We start from the raw sequence: 22729 nt of genomic DNA, 5'->3' as shown, positions 1-22729 counted from the left end.
ACATATTGTCTAGCTATCACCATTGTTAACAGCTAACCTGAGAATGCAACTATTTTAAAAAAAGGTTTTGTGATTTACACATGAAAGAAGTGAAACTATATGGTATCCTAACAGATGAAAGGCGTAACAGATAATCAAGTTTTCAATGTATAATTTCAATTACATCACACTGTAAATTTTTGCTATACATTCTATCTGTTAGGATTGAGCCCTCCACTCCCACCTGATGAAGGAGCGATGCTCCGAAAGCTAGTGTGCTTCCAATTAAACCTATTGGACTATAACCTGGTGTTATGTGATTTTTAACTTAATGCTGTGAAATAACAGCCATATTGGTAAATCCCTGTAATTCTTTCTCCTTACAGTCCAGTTTTTAAAGCCATGATTTGGAGGAGCCGATGTTGAACTGGGGTGAACAAAGTTAAAAATCACAAACACCAAGTTATAGGTTTATTTGGAAGCACTAGCTTTCGAAGTGCTGCTCCTTCATCAGGTGGTTGTCATCTATTTGATGGATGTAATACCTGTAAGGTAGAATCCTCAGCAGAGTCATAGAGATGTATCGAATGGAAACAGACACTTTGGTCCAAAGTGTCCATGCTGACCTGATATCTTAAATTAATCTAGTCCCATTTGCCAGCTATTGGCCCGTAGCATTCTAAACCCTTCCTATTCATGTACCCATCCAGGTGGTTTTTAAATGTTGTAATTGCACCAGCCTCTACCATTCCTTTGGTAGCTCATTCCATATGTATGCTGCGTGAGAAAGTTGTGCCTTAGATTACTTTAACATTTTTCTCCTCTCACCTCAAATCCTTTAGTTTTGCACTCACCTAACCAGGGAAAAGATCTTGGCTAATCACCCTATCAATGCCCTTCATGAATTTATAAACCTCTATAACATCACTCTTCAGGCTCTGATGCTTTGGGGACAATAGCTTCTCCTTACAGCTCAAACCCTCTGTCTCCAATAACATTCTTTTAAGTCTTTTCTATCTTTTCAAGTTTCACAGCATGTTTTCAACAGCAGGGACACCAGAATTAAATGCAGTATTCCAAATGAGGCCTAAGCAATGTCTTAAACAGCTGCAACATGACCACCCAACTCCTATACTCAATGCACTAAGGCAAGCATGCCAAACGCCTTCTTCACTACTCTGTCTACATGCAACTTCACTTTCAAGGAACAATGAAGCTGCATCCCAAGGTCTCTGTTCGGCAACACTCCCCAGGGCCTTACCATTAAATGTTAAGTCCTGCCCCGATTTGCCTTACCAAAATGCAACACCTCACGCTTATTGAACGTAAACTCCATGTGCCCACTCTTCGACCCCTTGGCCCATCTGATCAATGTCCCATTGTACTCTAAGGTAACCTTTTTCACAGTCCACTACATCACTTATTTTAGTGTCATCTGCAAACTTACTAATGATACCTCCTGTATTCCCATCCAAATCATTTATATACATGACTAGCATCAATCCTTGAGGCACACCGCTGGTCACAGGCCTCTAATCTGAAAACCAACTTTCCACCACCACCGTATGTATCCTACCTTCAAGCCAGATTCATATTCCAGCAGCTAATACTCTCTGTGTTCCATGTGAACTAACCGTACTAACTACATACTATGTGGAACCTTGCCAAACACCTTGCTGAAGTCAATACAGCCAACATCCACTGCTCTGTCTTTATTAACCTTCTTTGCTACCTTTCTTCAAAAAACTCAAACAAGTTAGTGAGACATGATTTCCCATGTACAGAGCCATGTTGACTTTATCCCTAATCATTCTTTGCCTTTTCCAAGTACATATAAATCCTGTCCCTTAGAATCCCCTACAACAACTTATCCACTAATAAGGTCAGGCTCACCATTCCATAGTTCTTTGGCATTTCCTTATCAGCTTTCTTAAATAATTGCAGCACATTAGCCAACCTCCAGACTTCCAGCAGCTCACCCGTGTCTATTGATGATACAAATATCTCAGCAAGGTGCCCACCAATCACTTCCCTCACTTCCCACAAAAATCTAAAGGGTATACCTGATCAGGTCCCAGGGACTTATCCACCTTTATGTATCTTAAGACACCAGCGCCTCCTTCTCTGTACTTTGGACACTTTTTTAAGATATAGTATCATAGAATCCCTATAGTGTGAAAACAGGCCATCAGGCCCAACAGGTCCACACCGACTCTCTGAACAGTAACCAACCACTACCCTATTACTCTACAGTTAGCCCTGACAAATGCAACTAACCCACACATCCCTGAAGACTATGGGCAATTTAGCTTGGCTAGTTCACCTAACCTGCACATCTTAGGATTGTGGGAGGAAACCAGAATCACTATTTATTTCTTCAAGTTCTCTAGATTTCATATCCTAACAAGTGTAAGTAAGTTTGTAGTATAAATTCTGTGAATCATGTTTATTGTCCTTTACTATTTTAATGTGATTTACATGTCTATACTGTTTTTTGTGTAGTTGGGTGTGTGCTGCCCTTTTTAAGAAAACAAGTCAGTGATGCAGAGGCAGGAGCTAAGGGATAAGTACAAAACCAGCTCTGGAGCTGAGAGGACACAAAAGGAGCAGCAGTCCTGAGGGGACTCAGGCCATAGCCAACAGCTCGAAAGGGTTTACTCACTCGGGAGCTTACCAAAACCATCATGGAGAGAGGTCACGAGGGGATTTTGGCAGTGGTCGACACCAGGGAAGAAGACTAACATAGTTGGCGAGGAAGTGGCTGGATGCAGAAAGAGTTCGCCAAGAGGGCTCAGGCTACAAATGACTACCAGTCTCAAGTGTCAGGAAAGATTCCCACTGGTGGGAAAAAGAAAAGCAGGCCAATTTGGAATATTGGGCCATTTGATGAAAAGATGTACACAAAACATTTTAATGCATACTTAAGGATGAGCAAAGTGGCTGAAGACATAATGGTACTGGTACATAATCACTTTCTTGAGTACCATTGGGAGTAAAACATTTGCGATTCTAAGGTACAAGCGGAGAATCCCAAGGAGAAGACATGCCAAAAACTATTTCTGATTTTATAAACGGGAATAGAACAAAGGAGAGTCTATTAACAATTATTGACTTTAAAGAGGTTAGCAGAGCTTTGCGAATTCAGAGGACTCCTCCAAGACGCCTTGCTGAATGGTTTGCTTCATGGCCTCTAACATGAAGCCATCCAAGGGAAGCTACAAACAAGAAGAGACTTGGATTTTAATGCAATCTTTGAAATTGCTACCTCAATGGGGTTGGCCAAGATTGAAGCAACAAATTTGAAAAGCAACATGCGGGTCAGCAGAGTGTAGTACCAACTGTAGAATGCTCTCCCACTGAGATATCTGACACCTGGCCTGGCTCATTGCCTATCACCAAATTCAAAATGGTCTTCCCCCAGTTGGCCTATCTACATATTGAGAGCTGAAAATGTGTTGCTGGAAAAACGCAGCAGGTCAGGCAGCATCCAAGGAGCAGGAGAATCGACGTTTCGGGCATGAGCCCTTCTTCAGGAATGATCGGAGTTTTCAGCTCTGATCTCCAGCATCTGCAGTCCTCACTTTCTCCTATCTACATATTGAGTCAGAAAACCTTCCGAGACTCACCTGACAAAAATCGGCTCCATCCGGACCGTCTGCACAAAGGAGTTTCCAAATAATATTTGCGACATTGAAGCCACCCATGACAATAACTCTGTTACACTTGCGCATTTCCAAGATCTGCTGTCCAATCTATTCTTCCATTTTGAATAGCGCTGAAAATGTGTTGCTGGAAAAGCGCAGCAGGTCAGGCAGCATCCAAAGAGCAGGGGAATCGATGTTTCGGGCATGAGTCCTTCTTTAGGAATGAGGCAGCTGAAGAGCTTCTGGGCAGAGGAGATGACCTGGAGTGTGCAGTGAGAGAGGGACTCACTGAAATTCTTGTAGAGGGAGGAAGAGAGCTTCTTCAAGGAAGGCATCCTTATAAGAGGATTCGCAGTAGGTTAAATCTTCTAGAAGAAAGTGAGGACTGCAGATGTTGGAGATCAGAGCTGAAAATGTGTTGCTGGAAAAGCACAGCAGGTCAGGCAGCATCCACGGAGCAGGAGAATCGATGTTTTGGGCATGAGCCATATTCCTGAAGAAGGGCTCATGCCCAAAACGTCGATTCTCCTGCTCGTTGGATGCTGCCTAAGCTGCTGCGCTTTTCTAGCAACACATTTTCAGCTCTGATCTCCAGCATCTGCAGTCCTCACTTTTTTTCATTTTGAATAGGCTGTATTGGTTTGGATGTGGGAGATTGTGTCTCTCAAATTTGATTGGAGTTTTTTTCAGGATGTGACCAAGGAAAAATATAAAGGCACTATGGTAGATGCTGTCTGCATGGACTGTCTGCACAGAACATAGAACATTACAGCACAGTACAGGCCCTTTGGCCCTTGATGTTGCGCTGAAGTGTGGAACCAACCTGAAGCCCATCTAACCTACACTATTCCATTCTTGTCCATATGCCTATCCAATGACCATTTAAATGCCCTTAAAGTTGGCAAGTCTACTATTGTTGCAGGCAGTGCGTTCCATGCCCCGACAACTCTCTGAGTGAAGAAACGACCTCTGACATCTCTCCTATGTCTATGTCTGATTTAAAGCTATGTCTCCTTGTGCTAGCCATCACCATCTGAGGAAAAAAGTCTCATTTTTCACCCTATCTTACCCTCTGACATATCTTATGTGTCTCAGTTAAGTCGCCCCTCAACCTTCCTCTCTCTAATGAAAACAGCCTTAAGTCCCTCAACCTTTCCTTATAAGACGTTCCTTCCATACCAGGCAACAACCTAGTCAATTTCCTCTGAACCCTTTCCAAAGCTTCCACATTCTTCCTGTAATACAGTGACCAGAAATGTATGCAAAACTCCAAAAATGGCCGCACCAGAGTTTTGTACAACTGCAGCATGGCCTCATGGTTCTGAAACTCAATCCCTCTACCAATAAAGCTAACACACGTATACCTTCTTAACAACCCTACCAACCTGGGTGGCAACTTTCAAGGATCTATGTCCCTGGACATGGAGTTCTCTCTGGTCATCTACACTACCAAGAATCATACCATTAGCCCAGTACTCTGCAATCCTGTTTCTCCTTCCAAAGTGAATCATCTCACACCTCTCTGTATTAAACCCTATTTGCCTAATGTAGACCAAACACTGAAGACTGAAACTAACCTTTACACGTTAAGCTACCCAGTTCAGACATTATGGAACCGAGACAGATACCAGACATTCAAATTCAGTCAATATTCATTTACACAGACTCATTAGTTCCTGGGAATCAAGTTGACTTTACCAGTGACACAATGGCAAGTGCAAATACAACATGAAGATAAGCGACTTGCAGTTAGTATAAGTGCAATTAGTATAATTGCAGGTCCTGATCTCACCTGAGAGAGCTAGCTCCCTGAGCACTATCCCCATAGCTATCTCCAGAAAAGGGATCCCAAATAGATATTTCCCTAAGATTGATCCCCGACAGATATTCCCCAGGAGAAATTCCAAATGGTGCTCCTCAGGAGAAGAAATCCAACAGCCTATTCCAGCTGCTATGTCCAAGAGCTATCTCCAGAAGGGGAGGGATCCCAAGAGTAATTCTGAAACCTGCCAACACAGATCTGTTCTCCACCAGAGGAACCAACAGCAACCAACTTTGACCAGCAGACCTAAGAACCAACAACTTGTGAAAATAACCCACCCAACCAACACCACAAGGTTTGAGGCAAATCCTAAGGTGAAAGCCGGCCCACAAAATCACCACGAAGTAAAGAGAACCAATTACTCACCCAATAAATCCAAGCACATGTCCTATCACATCAGGCGATGCATTTGCTTCTATTTCTTGCATTATGTTTAGCTTTTTTATTTAATAAACACAGAGATTCTTTTGTCCTGAAACACCTGTCTCCTGCCTTCTTCATTTCATATTCCTCAGTAAGTCCAGTGTCAGGAACCAGGGATCTGGGCTTGATTCAAATCATCTAAAAATCAATAGATTACTCACCGCAAAACAGATCCCTTCCTTCTATTGAATCCACCTGTACTTCAAAATCACAATTTTCCGCAGTGATGAGCTTAAACATTCATGACCTGGCATTTCCAACTAGCTAGCAGGGAAGGGAAAGTGGATGGTGACAGAACAGAAATCCCATGGGTAATAAGCCTGATTAATGTTTTCTTTGATTAAAACTGCTGTTTAGTTCTAATAGTTTTTAACTTGTATTTCACTTAATAGTGTATTTAATTACTGTCCCCATATTGTTGTCTCAGTTCCATGTTAGTCTTTATTTCTTGTATTATTTTGTATTAAATAAATAGAGATTTTTTTGCCCTGAAACACCTGTCTACTGCCCTCTTCATTTCACATTCCTAAATAAGTCTAGTGTCAGAAATAAGGATCTGGGGGTGATTGAACTACCTAAAATCATCAAATTACGGACTGCAAACCAAATCCCTCCCTTCCATTGCCTCCATCTACATTTCCCACTACGTCAGGAAAGCAGCTAACATAAACAAAGACTCTGATTATACTCTATTACACCCTCTTCCATCAGGCAGAAGTTTAAAAACATGTACCAGCTGATTTAAGAACAGCTTCTTCCCCCCCTGATATCAGAGTTATAAATGAACTTTCCATATATAGGGCAGCATGGTGGCACAGTGATTAGCACTGCTGCCTCACAGCACCAAGGGCCTGGGTTCAATTCCTGCCTCAGGTGACTGACTGTGTGGAGTTTGCATATTCTGTGTGGGTCTGCTCTGGTTTTCTCCCACTGTCACAAAGATGTGCAGGTGAATTGGCCATGTTACATTGCCCGTATGGGTGAGTCGGTGTGGACTTGTTGGGCCGAAGGGCCTGTTTTCACACTGTAGGTAATCTAATATAAAATATTAGAGTTCATTTTTCACTGCACCTTCTCTGTAGCTGTAACATCATATTCTATATTCTGTCCTATTGCCTGATGTATTTACATACATGTATTTACATAAGGTATGATTTTTTGCTTAATATGCAAATACTAACCAAAACTTTTCACTGTATTTCAGGTCAATAATAAATCAAAATAAATCAAATTAAATCAAAGGGCCCTGGAGAGTATTGTCGAATAGAGGGACCTCAGGGTGCCAGTACATCAATCCTTGAAAGTGGTGTCGCAGGTAAACAAAGTAGTGAAGAGGGTGTTTGACACACTTGTCTTCATCAGTCAGAGCAATGAATCCAGGAGTTGGAACAGCTGTACAAATCATTGGTAAGTACATTTGAAGTACTGCATACAAATCTGCTATCAGAATGATATTATTATACTGGAAAAGGTGCAAAAATGATTTGCAAGGCTGTTACCGAGACTGCAAGATTTGAGTTGTAAGGAGAGGCTGGATAGACTGGGATTTTTTTTCCCTCAAGACTGAGAGGTAACCTTATAAAATCACAAGAGGCATAGATACGATGAATAGCCAAGGTCTTTTCCCCATGGTAGGGGGATCAAAAACTGAAGGTTTAGGTTAAGAGAGGAAAGATCTAAACAGGATCTGAAGGGCAACTTTTTCACGCCGAGAATGGTATGTATTTGAAACAAGTTGCCTGGGGAAGTGATAGAAGCAGGTACAATTATATCATTCAAAAGACATTTGGACAGTTTCATAGAGACAAAGTGAGACACAATGATAACAACTGAGCTATTGTGCCAGTCAGCAGACTTCTGGTAAGATACATCCTTTGTTCTTGGTGGAGACTCAAGATGACAGTCCTCCCAAAATTTAATTGGAAGAATTTTTTGCATATCTAGTCTGAATTTCAGAGAAGAATGTGATATTTTTGAGAGAGATCAATAGTCCAGGTGGTGAAGTAGTGTTTGATAATGTAGGCATACATGTGAAACCTACTGTGCTTGCAGATGACATTGTCAAGAAACAGTATATGGATTAGAAATATGAGGCTGATTTGATTTCAGTTGATTTGATTTTTTATGTACTGAAATACAGTAAAAGGCATTGTTTTGAGTTCTATACAAACAAATGATATCTCGCATAAGTACATCAGGAAGATAGAACAGAATTCAGGGTATAGTGTCACAGCTACAGAGAGTGTGCAGACGAAGATCAACTTTAATATATAAAATGTCATTCAAAAGTCTGATAATGGCTGGGAAGAACCTGTTTTTGAATCTATTGGTACATGTTTTCAAACTTTTGAATCTTCTTCTGGATGGAATAGGGTGGAAGAGACTATAATTTGATTATGTTTGCTGCTTTCCCATGGCAGCAGGAAGTATAAATTGAGTCAATGGGGGTTGTAAGGCTGGTTTTTGTGATAGATTGGGCAGTGTTCACAATTCTCTGTAATTTCTTGCATTCTTTGGCAGAGCAGTTGCCATACCAAGCTGTGATGCATCCGGATAGGATACTTTCTACAGTGCATCTAAAGAAAATTAGTAACAGTCATTATGGACTTGCTGAATTCTTTTGGCATTCTGAGGAAGTAGAGGCATCAGTGTTCTTTATAAACCGTAGTGTCAGCATGAATGGACCAAGAGAAGTTGTTGGTGATGGTTACTCTTAGGAACTTGATGATCTCAACTATCTCCATCTCATTGATCCTGCCACAGCATGTCCTCCACACTGCTTTCTGAAATTGATGACCAGCCTCTGTATTTTACTGACATTGACAGAGAGATTGTTGTCTTTACACCACACCACTAAACTCTATCTCTTTCCTGCGTTCTGTCTCATCATTGTTTAAGATCTGATCCACATGGTGGTGTCATCAGCAAACTTGTGAATGATGTTAGAACAGAATTTGATGCAGTCCTCAGTGTATAAGGAGTGCAGTAAGTACACAGCCTTGTGGGGCACCAGAGTTTAGGATAGTCATGGAGGACATGCTGTTGCTTAGCATTATTAATTGAAGTCTGTGGGTCCGGAAGTTGAGGGTTCAGTTGCAGAGGGAACATCATAGTCCTCTGTCTCAAAGTTTGGAGATGAGTTTGGTTGGAATTATGGCTCTGAAGATGGAGCTGAAGTTAATAAATATGTGTGTCTGACATATGGCATCTACCATGGACCTGTTGTGGCAGTAGGAGAATTGTAGTGGATCAAAGCAATCTGGGAGTCTGGCATTGATGTGTGCCATTACTAACCTCTCGAAACACTTCATAGTGATGGATGGCAGAGCTACTGTGTGGTTGTCATTCAGGCACATGTCAGAAGCAATATGTTCATTAGCAACACCCCAAAAGATATATATTTTCCATTTCAAATGCAATAAAATAAACCTCAAGTTTCTTTGTTTTTCAAAGGAGAAATGAAAGGTTAAGGGCTCATTTAGTATCATTCTGAATTAAGCTTGATCTTTAGAAATGATCAATGCAATTAATATTTTACTGAAGCTTTATATTTTTCCCTCATAAAAATTCCAAATATTGAGATCGTCATATGGATTTCAGTTAGTCAAGTAAACCTTCAATATGTTCTTGCCATAATTGCCATTTGAATCAGCTTCAGTGTGAAATTGTTAAATGTTGGGATATTATAAAAATTTGTCAGTATAGCTTTGAATTGATAATAGATGGCATTAACCTTGTATTAATATCAATACTTCTATGGTATAAAATTATTACAGATTTATATCCCAAAAGCCAAACCTGTGTGAGCACTTCAACACAGTTAAGTCACAGCATTATTTCAATAGCCTCTGGAAGCAGCTGAAGAAAAGAAAATAGCAAAGCTCAAAACCAGAAGAAACCTATTATCCAACTCACTGGATCTAATTAGAGTACAGTTGCCACAACACTCTGGACCTTAGCACTTGCCATATCATACTCTTAGAATCATAGAATCCCTACGGTGTGGAAATAGGTCCGTCGGCCCAACAAGTCCACGTCAACCCTCTGAAGAGTAACCCGCCCACACCCATTCCCCTCCCCTATTATCCTATATTTACTCTTGACTAATGCATTTGACAATTCACCTAACCTGCACATCTTTGGATTGTGGGAGGAAACCTGGAGCACCCGAAGGAAACCCACACAGACACGGGGTGAATGTGCAAACTCCACACAGACAGTTGCTTGAGGCTGGAATTGAACCCAAGTCCCTGGTGCTGTGAGGCAGCAGTGCTAACAACTGAGCCATCGTGCCATGCTGACATCTCATTGATATTCGATTGATTGCAATAATCTGTTTCATAACTGCAAGCCTATGTTCCATATCCTCGTCTGCCTTTCTGTCTTCACAAACATCGTTCCCATACATCTGATGATTGATGAAAACCCATGAGTTGGTTTAAACCATCTGTGCTGCATGTTACTTATCACTATGATGATTTGCACAATCCACTTATTCCAACTTTCCTAATCTGTGTTCCATATAGGATAATGTAAGATCTGTTAGTAGATATCCTTTCAATGTGGGAATGGGAAACATAGGAAGTCACTAATGAGTTATTTGTGAAGAAAAGCAATATCTGTTGAATTGCTCCCATTGCTGCCACACTGTAAATGTTACTGCTTTGTCTCTCAGCCTGGCAAGCTGGAATTCTGCTGCCCACACTGAGGTTATACAGAGAAAGTCAAGCCCACAAGTCCAAGAGCTGGTCAGAGGTATCCTGCAAGAACATCTGCTTTCTCCATGATCTTTAAGTCAGAAAACCTTCATTAGCCATATTGCAGCCATGAGGGTTACATTATACGGCAGCACAACATCAGGCAAAAGCAGCTAAATTGTAGGAGCAGTAGAATTGTATAAGGTACCAAATTGAGTATTGTGTGCACTATTTAAAGTGGTGTTGGATAAAGTTGTTGTAAAAATTTTTTGTCATGTCTCTCCTTTCAGGATTTTGGTCAAGCTGCGCTGGTTCATTGCCAAGGAATGGATAGGTAGACAATTGTGACATAGCAATGAGTTGAATTTTGGAACCATAAATCTTAAAATGGAGAAATGTAATAGAGACTTTTAAAACATTTCATCATTATTGTTTATTTTAGTTATTGCAATATCTAAATTACAAAAACAATTCAACGCAGTTTACATTACATCACAACTGCTGAGAATTCTCCAAGAAAATTTATCTAATTAGTTGTCATACAGTTCTGCACAGTAAGAGAGAGAAATTAATTGAATTGATAACTTTACCGTGACCACAGGACAAACTCTTTTTATATGTATGACGTGTTTTATTTGATTTGGCAATATTCTGAAATTTGTAGTCTTACAATATCTCACTGGCATCTCAAGGTGTCATGTATGACCACAAGATGAAAGAGGAAATGTCTGATTGTTATGATAGCTGTCTTCATAATTATAATGTCACAAATATATGAGTCCATACATTTGATTATCAAACTGCAGACTCTATCAGCAGGACTCACTAAAAATAGAAGACTGTCACATTGTTTCACCTTATAGAAGTTTATAAAATCATGAAGGACATGGATAAAGTGAATAGCTAAGACCTTTTCTCCAGGGTAGGTGAGTCCAAAACTAGAGGGCATAGGTTTAAGGTGAGAGGGAAAGATTTAAAAGGGACATAAGGGACAACTTTTTCATGCAGAAAGTGATGTGCAAGTGGAATGATCTGTCAGAGAAGTTCTGTAAGCTGATACGATTACAGCATTTAAAAAGATAGGTGCATGAAGTGGAAGGGTTTAGAGGGATGTGGGCCAAATGCTGGCAGAACATGTTTGTTCCCATGCTGTACATCTCTGACTCTATGACGCCATAACTTAATATTGAGATCATGTTATTATTTCACAGAACATTCCAGCATTACAATACCTTTTTGGCCACCTTGTCTTATAGTTTTGAACTACATGTATTCTGTTTCCCTTCATCCTGGACAGAGATCAGACAGACTTTTTAAAATATGAGCATCTGCTATAGGCCTTTACTCTGCATCATGAATAAAAGACCTTTGGAATCCTTAGTCATCATTGTTTCTGTGTTCATGGGATGTGGGCATCACTGACTTATCCAGCATTTATTTCCCAGAGGGCAGTTAAGAGTTAACCAAATTGCTGTGCGTGTTTGAAGTAACATGTAGTCCTTGTAATTTATAAAGATAATAGGCTGAACCTTACATTTCCTTTGGCAAAGTTTGAGTTGTTGGAAGATTTTTAGAAGATTCGTCTCCCGTGAGATTCACCACATTATCTGTAAACTACACCTTTATGGTGTCCCACTCATGGTACGAGCTGCTCAACAATGACAAACATACTCGCTGGACCTCTTGGGATTCCCTGTGCTAGCAACATATCTAATGGCAGTCATGTGCCAGTCAAGAGGTACTCTTCACGGCACATGTAGTGGAAAGGGAATGAAAGAGAAACACTTCTGAGGGCATGTGGGTGACAATTCATTGCATATATTAGTGCAAACTCATAATATATTTCTATTTTACATCATCACCTCCAAACAGAATGTAGTTGTAACTACACTATGCAATTCAAGCTATACCCACTATTCATTCTAAAGCTACCCTTGCACCTTGAAAGCGGACCTCAAATTCACCTGACACTTCCTTTACCTCTCCACCTGCATCCTCAGCAACTGACTTAGCACTGACAACGATTTCAAATTCACCAACTCCTACAGCTACCTCGACTGCACCTCCTCCCACCTTCTGTCTGACTAAAATGTGATCCTGAAGTCCTAATTCCTTTGCTTCCACTGTATCTGCTCCTTGAATGATCAATTCTATTCCAGGACATCTCAGATGTCCTTCTTCTTTAAGGACCATAATTTCTCCTCTCTCATGATAAATGATGACCTCAACTAAATCTGCCTTCAAATCCCACTCCAACCACAACAAAGATAGAGTCCTCCTGGAACTCACATTCTACCCCACTAATCTCCAAATCCAACATGTCATTGTGTGCCATTTTCATCATCTGTTGTCTGACCTCATCACCAGAAAGATATTTTCTTCCCCACCCTATCTGCCTTTTGTAGGGACCTTTCCCTGCAGCTGCAGGAAGTGCAATACCTACCACAACACCTCCCCCTTACCTCTGTCCAAGGTTCCAAAGAACCATACCAAGTCTGGCAAAGATTCACCTGCATTTCCTCTAGCCTGCATACATTGGTTCTGATGTGGTCTCCTCTATGTTGGAGGGACTGGGCGAAAACTCGGGGACCGGCTCAGGGAACATCTATGGTCCACACGTTCCAATCAACCCCACCTCCTGATTGCCAGATATGTTGATCATTCCCCCTTCCACTCCCCCAATGACATGTCCATTCTAAGCCTCCTGCAATGTCAAAATATGGCAACACGCAAACTAGAGGAAGAACAACTCATCTATTGCCTCAGGAGCTTACAACCTTATGGTCTCAACGTAGATTATCACCAGCCTCCAAATCTCCTGAGCCCCCACTTCATCATGGGTCCAGCCTTCCCTCTCCACTCTGTCCCCTTGACTTGACCTTCAACCAGCCACAATCACGTATTACCTGCATACACCTTTTGCCATCCTACCTACCTTCCCCCAGCCCCATCCCCCCCATTTATTTCTCCGCCCCCCTTCCCCTTCCCCAGCCTTGCCGGAAACATTGGCTCTCCTGCTTTTCTGACACTGCTTGATCGGCTGTGCTTTTTCCAGCTCCACATTTTATTGACACTACTCATCCTAAGTGCCAAAACACCTTAGAAACCTATTTAAGGAAATGTTATTCTCTCCTAACATTTAGTGCTACATAACATCTTTTAATTTTTTAATGCTGATAGTATTACATGCTAGAATGCCTTCAAATAATTCAAAATATTAACTTTTATTGAACAACAGCAAAAAAATGCAAAGAAAAACATACGAATAAATGGACTGTTTGTCTTTTGAGTAACTTTAAATCTATTGCCAATAAATAATCAATACACACAACTCACATCTTTTGGAACTGGTGGTAATTAAGTCCTTTTTTTAATCATAGAATAGAATCCCTGCAGTGTGGAAACAGGCCCTTCAACCCAACAAGTCCACACTGACCCTGCACAGAGTAACCCACCCAGACCCATTCCCCCTCCACTCTACATTTATCCCAGATTAACGCACCTAACCTAACACCCCTGAACACTATGGACAATTTAGCACGGCCAATTTACCTAACCTGCACGTCTTTGGATTGTGGGAGGAAACTCACACGGATATGGGGAGAATGTGCAAATTCCACACAGACAGTCACCCAAGGCAGGAATTGAATTTCAGGAATTGTTGCTGTGAGGCAACAATGTTAACCACTGAGCCACCATGCTCATTTGATTACCAATGTGATCATTTTCTGGAGCCCTTTATTCTGCATCATGAATAAAAAGCATTTGGAATCTACAGTTTCCAAACACATGGTTGTGTTTTATTTCTATGTGTTGATGGGATGTGGGCTTGGCCATCATTTATTGCCCAGCGGGCACTAAGGAGTTAACCAAATTGCTGTGTGTGTCTGAAGTAACATGTAGCTTGTTATGCCGAGTGCAGCATGACTATATCATGCTGAAAGTAATGTTTCTCCTGCTCATTATCCTTATGCCCTTCTTTGGAAAACTGCTGCCAGCCTCCTAGGTCTTCAACGTCTATTACATCCCTTTCTTTTGCTCCAATTGTGCAGTGCACAGCATGCTACAATTATAGAGCACACAGTCTAAAGTTTCAAGGACTGCAATTTCCCCTCCCACATGATCAACAATGCCCTCCACTGCATATCCTCCAATTCGTGCACCTCCACCCTCGAACTGCAACAAGAAAACGCCCCCCACCCTGCCCAGTCCTTACTTGCCACCCACAAATCTTTGGATACAGTGCATAATCCTTCACTATTTTCACTACCTACAGTCTTAGTCATAGAGTAAATATATTTTCCTTCCCACTGCTATCTGCTTTCTGCAGAGACCAATCACTTTGTGACTCTCTCATTAGTCAAAAGTGAGGACTGCAGATGCTGGAAATCAGAGTCTAGATTAGAGAGGTGCTGGAAAAGCACAGCCAGTCAGGCAGTATCCGAGGAGCAGGAAAATCAACATTTTGGGCAAAAGCTCTTCATCAGGACTGAAGGCAGGGACCCTCCATGGTGGAGAAATAAATGGGACAGGAGTGGACTGGGGAAAAGGTAGCAAAGAGTACAATGGGTGGATGGGGGTGGGATGAAAGTGATAGGTCAGAGAGGAGGATGGGGGAAGGTAGCAAAGAGTACAATGGGTGGATGGGGGTGGTGATGAAGGTGATAGGTCAGAGAGGAGGGTGGAGTGGATAGGTAGGAAAGAAGATTGGCAGGTAGGACTGGTTATGAGGATGATGCTGAGCTGGAAGGTGGGGGGGAGCGGAAATGAGGAAACTGGTCAAGTCCACATTGATGCCCTGGAGTTGAAGTGTTCCGAGGTGGAAGATGAGGCCTCCTTCCTCCAGGCGTGGGTGGTGAGGGAGTGGCGACAGAGGAGGCCCAGGACCTGCATATCCTCAGCAGAGTGGGAGGGAGAAGTTGAAATGTTGGACCACGGGGAAGTGGGGTTCGTTGGTGCAGGTGTCCTGAAGATGTTTCCTAAAGTGCTCTGCGAGAAGATGTCCAGTCTCCATAATGTAGAGGAGACCGCATCGGGAGCAATAGATTCAATAAATGACTTTGGTGGATGTGCAGGTGAACCTTTGATGGATGTGAAAGCTGCTTTGGGGCCTTGGATGGAGGTGAGGGAGGAAGTGTGGGCACAGGTTTTGCAATTCTGGCAGTGGCAGGGGAAGGTGCCAGGAGGGGAGTGTGGATTGTTGGGGGCTGTGGCCTGACCAGATAGTCATGGAGGGAACGATCTTTGCGGAAGTTGGAAATGGGTGGGGAGGGAAATGTATGGGTGGGGAGGGTGGTGGGGTCTGTTTGTAGGTCGCAGCAATGTCAGTGGATGATGTGGTTTATGCGAAGGTTGGTAGGTTGGTTGGTCCTTGTTACGGTTGGAGGGGTGGGATCTGAGGGTGAAGCTGCAGGATGGGGATGAGCTGCGTTGGAGGGCATCTTCAACCATGTGGGAAGGGAAATTGCGGTCTTTAAAGAAGGACGCCATCTGGTGTGTTCTGTGGTGGAACTGGTCCTCCTGGGAGCAGATTTAGCGGAGGCGGAGGAATTGGGAATATGGGATAGCATGTTTGCAGGAGATAGGGTGGGAAGAGGTGTAATCCAGGTAGCAGTGGTTTTGTAAAAAATGTCAGTGTCAAGTCAAATGTCATTGATGGAGATGGAGAGGTCCAGGAAGGGGAGAGAGGTGTCAGAGATGATCCAGGTGACTCTCTCATTAGGTCCATGCTCTCCAACAAACCACTTTCTACACCCATCAATCTTGCCCTGCCCGCCCCATGAGATGTAAAACTTGCACCCACCCCTCACCCCTCACCTCTGTCCAAGACCCTAAAAGAATCATTTCAAATCCAGTGGAGATTTTCCTGCACATCCACTCACCTCATTTACTGCATCCGTTGCTGTCTATGTGGTTTCTTCTATATTGGGGAGACAGAATGCCAATTCGCAGAATGGTTGAGGGAACATCTCTATTCCACATGCACCAAACAATCCCACTGCCCTGTGGCCAACCATTTCAACTCCTCACACTCACCCAAGGACTTGCAAATCCTGGGCCTTTTCCACCACCAAATCAAAGCCTCCTGCCAATTTGAGGAAGAGTGCCTTACTACCACATGGCATCGATATTGACTTCACCAGTTTCCTAATCTCCCTTCCCCCACCTCATCCCAGATCCAGCCCTCCAACTCAACACTGCCCCTTTGACTGTCCTTCCTTCCCACCTATCCGCTCCACCCTCCCCACTGACATATCACAACTACCTCCCACCTGCATCCACTTGCTGCCATTCCACCCACCTTGCCTCCAGCCTCATCCTATTTATCTCTCAGTCCCCTTCCCCCTTCTCATTTCTGATGAAAGACTTGTGCCTGAAATGTTGACTGCGCTGCTCCTTGGATGCCGCCAGACCTGCTGTGCTTTTCCAGCATCACACTTTTTGACTCATTCTTATCCTGCCAGAACTGTTGGGTTTCTGTAGTACTTCCCGTTTTTTATTTCAGATCTCCAGCATCTGCAGTACTTTGCTTTTATTTAAATTTTATGCAGCCTTTTTTATTTGAAATAATTGTAATATTGAACTGTGTTTAATCCATGCTGCTGCTGTTTAAACACTCACACATGCGTTCCACTAGCTTTGATGTTTTGAAGCTAATCTGCCGATCTTAAAGGGGAACAGTACTCATTATAATAACATTACTGATGACTGCCTGTAACTATAAGGAGGCTATCTAACAGCAAAGAAAGAGATGTTGGAATTATTTAGATGTTGCATTCGAAGCCCTAATCTAGAAAGTTGCTGCCAAAGACAATTCAAATTTCTTTGGATTTTAGAGAGGGCAGTAAGCTATAATGGACCACCCTTAGATGTGAATGTGAGCAGATGGCTAGGGAGGTTAGTTCTTAGAGTCTGATGCTGAGCTCCTGGCAGCAGTGCCGGGTCATAAATGCATCTTCAATGATATTTCTATCTACTTCATCTACCACTACTCATGCTGCCTAATGCACCACAGCCCGTCACTCAACCGTTGTAAATATTTATCAATTAGAATTCAGGTCTGACATTCTCTGCCTCATCGTCACACCTCAATAATACCAGCAAGAATGATGCTATGTTCTTGGATGGTGCCTCCAACAATTCATCTATGGCAGAAGCACCACCCAAGAACATGGTATCATTCTTGTTGGCATTCTGTCTTCCCTGCAAACCTGTAACTGTCACCCTTAAGACAGGAACAGACTTCTGTAGATGGATCACATAATTCGTTTAGATTCCCTATGAAAAATCAGAAACACACCCTTACAAAACTAATAAATCACTCAAGAACACACTACAGTACTTCCACAAACTTAGCAAGAGTAGACAATAGACAATAGACAATAGGTGCAGGAGTAGGCCATTCAGCCCTTCGAGCCTGCACCGCCATTCAATATGATCATGGCTGATCATTCCTAATCAGTATCCGCTTCCTGCCTTATCTCCGTAACCCTTGATTCCACTATCTTTGAGAGCTCTATCCAACTCTTTCTTAAATGAATCCAGAGATTGGGCCTCCACTGCCCTCTGGGGCAGAGCATTCCACACAGCCACCACTCTCTGGGTGAAGAAGTTTCTCCTCATCTCTGTCCTAAATGGTCTACCCCGTATTTTTAAGCTGTGTCCTCTGGTTCGACACTCACCCATCAGCGGAAACATGTTTCCTGCTGCCAGAGTGTCCAATCCTTTCATGATCTTATATGTCTCAATCAGATCCCCTCTCAGTCTTCTAAACTCAAGGGTATACAAGCCCAGTCACATCAGTCTTTCAGGGTAAGGTAATCCCTCCATTCCAGGAATTGACCTCGTGAACCTATGCTGCACTCCCTCATTAGCCAGAATGTCTTTCCTCAAATTTGGAGACCAGAACTGCACACAGTACTCCAGGTGTGGTCTCACCAGGGCCCTGTACAGCTGCAGAAGCACCTCTTTGCTTCTATACTCAATTCCTCTTGTTATGAAGGCCAGCATGCTATAATAAGTCAAATGTTCTTCATCTGTAAGTTGGATGGCTATTCCAATGTAGAGTGATTGCAACAAAGTCAGCCAGTTGGACATTATAGAATATTAGTTCTCTTTTGAACTGGTCTAATCAGGGACCCCTGACTGACATAAACAAGGGAGTGTCCGAGTTACTGACATTTTGATAGCTGACTCTGACGAGGCAATACTAAAGTCATAGTTGGTCATAAGTAAATAAAGGGTGAGCTGGTGATGGGACATCAGCCTTTGTGGAGTTATTTCATAATGCTTGTTGACTGGACAGAAGGTTGCTCACCCAGCTGAAAGTAGGCATTTTTATGTGGCATTCACTGGACATGTGTAATCAAACATGGCAGAGCATGTACAGTATTACTTAATTAAGAGGCTACCCACTTTCCCAATTTCCAGCACAGCATGCTACAACTTTATTAGTACTCTTATGACCTGGGGCTATGTGCTAGAAGGTAGCTAGAAGTGCTGTGCATGCTAGCTAAAGGGGCAATACCTCTGGTACCACTGGCTCAAGCACAATATAGACAGGCTGCCTGTCTGATTGAGGGCTTTTTTGAAATCTGTTTCTTTTTGAAGAACCTCACTGTATCTTGAGCTATGCATGCATTCCATGTTGAGGGTCATGATGAAGGTATCATAATGGACCAAATGCTGAATTAGAAATAAAAGTCCCTAACAGGTCTGTGGGCAACTGACACTAAGGTGAATGGTGAAAGTTATTTCTTCACCACTGACTGCAAGATCTAAACTAACATTTATTTTCCTAACAATTTTGATAATTACAGGGCACAGATGTTTCAATTTGCTTCACTCAATGATTTGCTCTGTTGGCCAATGTGCAGTTTAATGCATCTGGATCCTCACTGAAGATGCATAGGGTCACATTGTAGAGCTAGAAACTTTGATGCTGTTATAAAATTTGAAAGTGTCATTATTTCTGTTATTAGTTGCAGCTGGATTTGTCAGTACCAGATTATACAAAATGCATCAGATGATGACTTTTATGTTGCATATTGTGTTAATAATACTGCAAATTACCGCCAGAACTGTCCAGATGGTGGAATTGTACCCATGCCAAGTTGAATCTCACCTCACTCTCACTGAGATATCCTGATTCAAATCGCTTACTGTGTGGCAAGGGTGTCCATTTTACTTCAGCACATCCAATAATTGACAAAAAAAGAAGGAAGAATTCATTATAAAAGCATTATTGTAGACCTATTTCCTTTAGTTGAAATGTGAGTATTGTAGCTTTGATTACAAACTGACTGCACTCCCCCTTTCTATTCTCCTTGCATGCTCTCGTGGTGCTCTAATAGCCAAATCAGTGCATCCACTGCTCCACACATTTTGAGAAAGCTTGTTATTCTCTCATGTTGAGAACTTAAGATAATGACAGAATGAAATGAATTTCCCAGCTTTCATAATCAAAGCATCAGTGCCCTGCTATTTGCAGTGGTGGACTGTTGATTATGAAATACTTGACTGACTGCATAAAATGGCAGTACTCTCTATACATCACCCTTGTCAGATAGAATAGCTGAATAACCTCTGCTTCTTTTGTTGTCTGTACTAAAGATCTGTGAAAGCTTGTACTAAACGTTATGGATTGCCATGTCATTTAGATCCATATAACATGTAATATTAAACTAAGCATCATGCTTAGGTTCTGCAAATTGTTCCAAATTGATAATTTTGGCATAGATTTCAGCTATCACTTAAGAAAATAATACTATGTTAATATTTAGATTTTGGAATGGGATATTTGCCTAGCCATGCGAAATAACAATTCAAAAATTTTATCAAATATTTTTGCATTATTAAAACTTAATATTAACTATTAATACTTAAAACTGAATGCCATTTCTAGCATTCAGTCTCCTAAACTATTTTTTTTTAACTTCTATTAGGTTGAAATGTCAAGTAGGATCATCGTAGAAATGAATGCGAATGAAGTATTTTATTTCAGAGTAGTATACTATCTCGTTATCAACATTTCTCTTACACGAAATGATTATTCCAGCCTTGTGACTGTGGGGACAATTTGCACTGGCAGCTGGCAATTTATTGAAGTCTGTACCATTATGCTCTGAGCATTTCCAATTATCCCTTTACCAGGTCAGTCAAAAATGTGAAACTGTTCAGTATGAGATGGAATCAAATTGACACCTGACAAAAGCAGTCATCTCTGTACTGCTTTATGAACTACTTACAATCTGTCATTTTGATATTTAACATCAGACTTGCAGAAGAACAGAATACATGAAGTAGCCTGTATTCAGTACTTTATAACTGGCCAATGTAAAATATTTTGTGAGGGAGTAATGAGTCAGAATAAGGATCAGCGTACCAATAAGAAAAGAGATTTGGGAGCTATTATGAAAATATCACTGAAACCATTACGGTAGTGCAAATAGTGAAAATAAGTTTTTATTCTTCAATGGTAAAGAGATGGAGTGAAAATCTAAAACTATTTTATCTGTTCTGTATGACGCATTGCTTGGTTCCACATAAAGTAGCTTGTGATCAAACAGAATTGATGGTCTTTCAAATTTTCGATATGAAGTGACTGAGATTCCCAACACAGAAAAAAATACATTTATCCCATAATTTTCAGTAAAGCAATCAAACATTCTCCTTCTCTATTTTCTGTGCCCTTACTCTTATAACATCTCCAGCTTCAATATTTATTTGATATTATTTGAAAATGTTCAATATATAATCACTTCCCGTGGATAACATTGCATGCTCCATTGCATGTTCTTTGTAGAGGTTTCATCCTCTGTTAAGTGCAGGGTTTTAACTCTTAATCAAGTCATACAGACTTTAGTGATCTAACCTTTAAAAGAAAAGATAGTTCCTGTGCATTTGTTGAATGCAAGTTGTTGGCATTTTGAAGACTTCACATTGTTCATTATTACCTCCCAGTACACCATTTAGAAACAGACATAAGATGGTCTGGTATCCATCAGATGATCACCAAGCACACCTCTGTAAAATTCAAGCAGCAATTCAAGTGCCTGATAGTCCTGGTATACTGTTCATGACAGAATTCATGTTCTGTTCTTTTGGACTGCATGCCACATAATGTTTCTCAACAATGAATGATGTAATTTTAACTGGGCGTTTCACTTGATGTGGCAATGTTTACCTTATCTCATTTAACATAAGTTATTAGATGTGGATATCATGGTATTGAAAAAATCAGAATATTTTTATTACAACTAGCTATTATTAGCATTCAATTCACAGACATAGCGTATTTGGGCTAACATTAAGCTGTTAAGTCAAACAAAACAGTATGCTTTCAATCGACAGTCATGCTAAATTAATTCCAGGGTACTTATGAGCATGGGATATCGATATGAAGTGATTTATAATTTCAACTCTAATTTAGATCAGGAGTATTTTTGTTAACTTCTATCCATTGAGTTCAAGTCAGTCAATCCTTTCAATGCATCATCTTGGGGTTTTGGATAGACATAACCATCCACAGGGAAAGAGGTAACCTTAAACAACTTACTCAATTTTAATAGGCTTTAGCTACGCCATAAATATTTTAAGGTTTCAGGTTTTTTCTCTCCAGGATATATAATTTCCGCATTTAAAGAAGAGTATGGTTTCTTTCAGTTGAAAAAGAAAAACTTAAATAAGATGATTTACTTATTTTATAATTTTATTCACAGAAATTAACAAGCAATGCATTTTTAGTGGAAAAGCATACTTCCATGCCATATCAAAAGGCGTAATGCAAAATCAAATAAAACCCTGTTAGATCTTATTTCTAACTATTCAAGAATAACTGGGAACATCTAGGGTGGAATCTTCCATGGTTAGCTTTGGTTAATGTGAAGTTACAAGGTTAGGGTGAGGGTATGGATCTGGGTGGGATGCTCTTTGGAGTGTTAGTACTGACTTAATGGGTCAAATGGCCTCTGTCGTCACTATAGGAATTTTGATTCTATAAACAGTGTATTTTACCTGATGTGGCCATGTGCATATTACCTCCTATAAAAGCAGAACATGGGTATTGAAGTTATTATGTATAAACAAGAATTCATACATGCATCAGCACCAATGGATTTACAATTTTACCAATATATTTAATTAATTAATTTAATTTGTAATTA

Source organism: Hemiscyllium ocellatum, chromosome 4, assembly GCF_020745735.1.
Source record: "Hemiscyllium ocellatum isolate sHemOce1 chromosome 4, sHemOce1.pat.X.cur, whole genome shotgun sequence".
Classification (NCBI taxonomy): Eukaryota; Metazoa; Chordata; class Chondrichthyes; order Orectolobiformes; family Hemiscylliidae; genus Hemiscyllium; species Hemiscyllium ocellatum.
The sequence above is the reverse complement of the archived record's forward strand: the minus strand, read 5'-3'. Positions refer to the sequence as shown.